The sequence below is a fragment of the Pantherophis guttatus genome, chromosome 15, assembly GCF_059756535.1.
Source record: "Pantherophis guttatus breed Tessera chromosome 15, ASM5975653v1, whole genome shotgun sequence".
Lineage (NCBI taxonomy): Eukaryota > Metazoa > Chordata > Lepidosauria > Squamata > Colubridae > Pantherophis > Pantherophis guttatus.
Window position 1 is genome coordinate 12,064,411 of NC_142077.1, and position 6,000 is coordinate 12,070,410.

At 38.8% G+C, this 6,000-nt stretch overlaps 1 long non-coding RNA gene across 1 annotated transcript; it reads left to right on the forward strand.

Moving 5' to 3' along the window:
- The first annotated feature begins 594 nt into the window (after window positions 1-594).
- LOC148111902 (uncharacterized) lies at window positions 595-4,261 on the forward strand. Its single transcript, XR_015729918.1, has 3 exons — window positions 595-766; window positions 1,221-1,478; window positions 4,122-4,261. It is a non-coding gene; the product is annotated as an uncharacterized LOC148111902 (long non-coding RNA).
- Window positions 4,262-6,000: the final 1,739 nt, after the last annotated feature.

The window sequence follows — 6,000 nt, forward strand, 5'->3', positions numbered from 1 at the left end:
GTTTCAAGGAATCTAAAATGTCCTTGATATGCCATAGTTTGGGGTGAGATATTCAAAGCTCTCTGCAGAGGGAAGGTTTTATGAGTCTATTTTGAATCAGAATAGAGCTGGAAGGGACCTTGGAGGTCTTCTAGTCAACCCCTTGCTGCGTTGGCTGTGATGGGGGCTTGGAGTTATTATGAATCACATGAGGATTATTTCCCTTTCATTTCCCGCCAGAGAATTTCCCAACAATCTCCAAGTCCAACAACTAGTTGAATTATCCAGGGATCCCTCCTGGGAGGGAGAATTATGTTAAAAGTCTCAGCTCTGCTCTTTGGCTGAATCCTCCAGGGGAGACTTTGGGCAGAGAAATATGGAGGTTTGGGACAGGCAGAGTCTGTGCTCTTGAATCTACGTCTCTCTCCTTTCCAGGTGAAGCTGAGTGTTTCTCTGTGTTGAGAAAAAGCAACTGGTTCATATTCAACCTTGTGAGAGTCCTTTGATTCTTCTAATTCTTCTTCAGAAACAGGAAAGGGATTCATTGGTACATGCCATGAATTATGGACCTCCTGATTCTGCCTCTGATGCTGCTTTTGTTCCATTCAGACTCTGGGAAGCTTGGAATGAAATGCCCGCTGAGTTCAGAGAACCAGGATGGAAAACCATGGAGCTACTACAGACCAGGAGACCATCTAATCAGTATAATCACCAGTGGAATGAAACCATTGCATATAAAGTTGCTTTTCAACGTGGCTCCTTCTCTTCAGTTTGTTTTCCATGATATGTAAGTCATTCAGGGTGATGGAGTTGCACTCCCTCCATTCAAACACTCTCCTTCTTTTCTCTTTTTATTTTTCATTTATTCCTATATTGGAGAATATGTCTAATTTCCTGAATGATTTTTATTTCCATGGCTTCTCTCTTTTGTCTGATTTTGTCACAAGGGGTCTGAAAAAAAACTGAAAGGGTTGCAGATTATCCCTGTTTGATCCTTAATTTATCACTTGGATAATGAATTTTATTTAAAGAAATCATTGAAACAGTTGTAGTTGCCGTATCTCAGCCCATTTCCATATTTGTGTAACTGATCATTGGTTTTGAATCAATGTTGACTTAAGGTCAGTAGGCTTGTGAAGGACTATATTTATTATATATAACAAAAGTATTTGTTGTTGCTGTTGATTATAATAACAATTTTTTACCATGGGAATTCTTATAGTGTTTTATATGGCTCACAGTACATTTTTGCCATTCAAATGGTCAACAAGAATTCCCAACTCCTTCACAATCTCACACTGGGCTACAACATCCATAGCAACTATCTGAGCACTTTACGCACTTCAGATGCCTTGCTGGACATGCTCTCCACTGGAGAAGCCAATGTCCCCAACTACAGCTGTGGAAGGAAGGAGAATCTTCTGGCTCTGATTGATGCAACTAAAAGGGAGAACTCCATCCAGATGTCAACATTAGGAGGCACCTACAAAATCCCACAGGTTTGTGTGTGTTTTTCTGTATCTGGTAAAGTGAGGGGTGGGTGGTGGTGGGTGAGCAATAGATTCAATCATGTCTTCTCCGTGGAATCAAAGAGCTGCTTTTCTCCACATTAGCAAATATGTCAATATTTTACCCCATTATCTGAGATTAATCAGAAAAGGCCTGAAATGCAAGCAATACATTCCGTGGAGAAGACTTTCTGCCAACTATTTAACTGATCAAAAAATATCCCTGGTTGTTGGGGCCTCTATTGACATCTTCATTTTCACAGATAAATAATGCCTGCCCTATCCAGTTGGATTGAAGTTGGCAATAGTAGCATTTTATCCATCTAAAATGTGGAATAAAAAGGACTATAGACCAAATAGACTAGCAGATATTGTGGCTAAAATTTATTCCATGATCCTCTTAGTTAAATTTGAGAAAAATGCATTCCTTGCAGAAGAAGCAGAATGTTTTAGGTAGAATGAAATGCTATATAGATATTATAAGAAATAATGCATAAATTAATAATCTAATATTGGCAACCAATTTGTCTTGAAATATCTCATCTATATCAGTGAGGTAAAACAAGGTTTTCAGGCTCTCTAGATGTTAGTGCAGCATTTGACTCAATAAACAGAGAAATAGGATGGAGAAAATGTTTTGCCCTCAAAATGGAGCTCAGCCTGTTGGCCCTGATCCAAGCCCTTGTTTGAGAGGGAGATTTGGTCTCAATGGAGCCATGAGAAGAAGGATCTATGCTTACCAAGGGGGAAGGGAAAGATGCATATTTGAACCCTTGTTCTTCAGTATAGATATGAATGACTTACTAGGACTAATGCAGGGTCAAAAAACAGATCATAAATAAAAGTTATTTCATTCTTTGACAAAAATGACTAAATCAGTGGACCAATGAAATGCAGTGCACGTAGTATACAGTACTTGGATTTTAGAAAGGCTTTGACAAAGTAAACTACAGGCTATTTCTAGGGAAGCTGAAAATATGTGGGAGAGACAGCATCACCTCCAGATGGAGTCAGCCTGTGGTCCTCAATGGAACTACGTCTGCATGGAGGGAAACAAGCAGTGGGGGACCCCAAGGTTCCATTTTAGGCCCAGTTCTCTTCAATGTCTTCATGAATGATTTGGATGAGGGGAGAAATGGGGAAATCATCAAATTTGAAGACAACACTAAAGTGGCAGGAATAGCCAACACCCCAGAAGATAGGCTGAAGATCCAGATTGATCTAAGTAGATTTGAACCCTGGGCCTATCTAACAAACTGTAATTCATTGTAGAGAAAAGTAAGGTTTTATACTTAGGCTAGAAAAACCAAATGTCCACGTACAGATGATGTGAAACCTGGCTCAATAAGTATAACGTGCGAGGGATCTTGTAGTCCTAGTGGACAATCACTTAAATATGAGCAAGCAGCAGCTAAAAAAGCTAATTCAGTCCTAGGTTGCATTAACAGAGGGATAAAATCAAGATCACATGAATTATTGGTACTGCCTTATAATGCCTTGTCAAGACCACATCCAGTTTTAGTCTCCATATTATAAACAAGATGTAGAGACTCTGGAAAGTGTGCAGAAAAGATGATTAAGGGCCTGGAGACTAAAATATATGAGGAACAGTTGCAGGAATTCAGTATGTCTAGTCTAGTGAAAAGGACGAGGGGTGAAATCATAGCAATGTACCAATATTGGGGGGGCTGCCACAAAGAAGAGAAGGTCCTCCTATTTTCCAAAATACTAAAGGCAAGACAGGAAACAATGGATGGAAACTAATCAAGGAGAGAAACAACCTAGAACTAAGGAGAAATTTCCTAATGGTGAGGAATGGAATGTCTCCCCTTCAGAAATTGTGGCTGGTCCATCACTGGAGGCTTTTAAGAAGAGACTGGACAGCCACTTGTCTGGAATAGTATAGATAGATACAGATTAACAGAGTTGGAAGGGACCTTGTAGGTCATGTAGTCCAAGCAGACCCTACACCATTTCTGGCAGATGACGGTCCAATCTCTTCTTGAAAGCTTCCAGTTATGAAGCTCCCACAACTTCTGAAGGCAACTTTATCTCTTTATTTCCAGGTTGAATCTCTCCTTGTTCAGTTTCCGTCCATTATTCCTTGTCCGCCCTTTGTCTGCCCTTTGGGTGCTTTGGAAAATAGCTTGACCCCCTCCTCTCTGTGGCAGCCCCTCAAATATTGGAAGACTGCTATCATGTCTTCTCTGGTCCTTCTCTTCACTAGACCAGCCATGTCCAGTTCCTGCAATGGTTCATTGTGTGTTTTAGCCTCCAGTCCCCTAATCCTCTTGGTTGCTCTTCTCTTTTTTATAGTGTGGTGACCAAAACTGGATGCAGGATTCTAGGTGTGGTCTTACTAAGGCTTTATAGGGTGGTATTAGTACCTCTCTTGATCTTGATTGTATCCCTCTGTTAATGTAATCTATGATTTACATTGTTTTTTAATTTGCTTATTATTTTCCATTATTATGATACAATCTTGCTAATGTTCTGTCTTAGTATTTTAAACAATGTCTGATTAACAAACTATTCTAATACATTCATGAGAATCAGGTTGGATTTATTAAAATCTAATATTTTGGACGTGATCTGATCCCAAGTATAACACAGCATTCTTCTTTGTTTTTTCAGATCAGTCATGACATTGTTTCAGAGGCTCTGAGTGATAAACGGAAATTCCCCTTTTTCCACCAGATTCTCCCCAAAGAAGGATTCCAGTACCCAGCAATTGTCCACCTGCTCCTCCATTTCAGATGGACCCTGATTGGCCTCTTTGCTTCAGACACAGAGGAGGGAGAGAATTTCATGAGGATTTTTCCTCCTGTGCTTGTCAGGAGTAGAATTTGTGTTGTTATATCACAACTGTTCTCAACAACTGGATATACAGCATCCCTGAGGGAGTCCCTCTCTAAGTGGAGACAAGTCAACGTCTTTGTTCACTTCATGGAATATGATTCCATTTGGGATAGAATTCTTCCTTTCCATGAAACATTTATGCGTCTGCTAGGACCCATTGAAGGGAAAGTCTGGTTCCTCACAAATTTTGCAGGATATGAAATGAACAATCGTAGACTTCTCAAATACATCCATAGTATTTGGAACTTTGGTTATCTGTTAAAAAAAAGGCCAAGAGATTCTGCCTTTGAACCCCATTTCTTTGTGGAATATCAGTTTCAAGATTATTATTTCCGCTGTTCTCTTTCAAAGAACGTCTTTTCTGTCAAAGGCCGCAGAAGATGCACCCAGAAAGCCCCAATGGACACCCAGAAGAAAAGGAACAGAGGAAGGATCCGAAATGACTATCAATGTCACAGTCTGATGAAGACTCTGGCCCAGGCTTTGAATGCCGCTTATTCCTCCAGATCAAGGAGGAGAAGGAAGGAGGGAGAAAAGATTTTGGGGTCTCCAAGGCTGCAGCCGTGGCAGGTATGGGGGTCCCGATATGGATCCATTAATCTGAGATCCTTTGGAGGAGGAATCCAGAGGAGAAGGAGGGGAACTACCTCAACAGATCTGGCCAATTCAATTACTCAGGGAATAATGGCTCCAAAGAGTAGATACCATGGCATTTTGTTTTTGTTTTTGTTTTTTGTTTTGTTTTTTTAAATTAATTTTTTATTCAACATTTATATCTTTAACATCCTTGTTACATTTTTACAGCTTTCCGATACCGACATCTGTAATAATATCTATAGATATTCTTGGTAATTATCTTTGTTTTGTTTTTATTTATTTTCAGGCCTGCTACTATTCCAAATTTCTCTATTTCTAGTAGGAGTTTTTCTCCTGTTTCCAAAGGGTCCTCTAATATAAATGCCATGTTGTTATTGTTGTCTGAAATTTTTTATATACTTCCGCCGGAATTCCATCTGTCCCTGGTGTTTTGTTATTTTTCTGTTTTTTAATTGCTTCTCTTAACTCTGTTAATGTAATTTCCCCATTCAACATTTCCCTATTTTCATCTGTTATACTTGGCAAGTTCCTCTCCTGTAGGTAATTTATAATATTTTCTTCTTTAATGTTTTCTTGACTATATAGTATTTGAAAATAATTTTGAATAATATTTTTCCCCCCTCAATTCTATGGAGCAAATTTCCTTGCTCATCTCATAAATATTGTACCAACTTTTTAGCTTTTTCTTTTTTCAATTTGTGGGCGAGCCATCTCCCTGGTTTATTTGCCGATTCAAAATAATTTTGTTTTGCCAATTTTCTATTCCTTATCATTTCTTCCTGTTCTAGTATATTAATTTTATGTTTCATTAACTCCATTTCCTTTCTGACTTTCCTGTTTTGGGGATCTTTCTGAAGTGATAATTCTAATTTTTTCAGCTTCTCCAATGTTGATATTCGTTGTTCCTTCTTCTCTTTGTTTCTCCTCACCATATATGCAACAGTTATCCCCCTTATTCATCACCTTCAAGTTTCATAGGAAAGATTAAAAAGGGTTAAAAACTATTTCAATATCATTTTGAAGACAGTTTTTATCCACTTATTATCCAGGCCTCAGG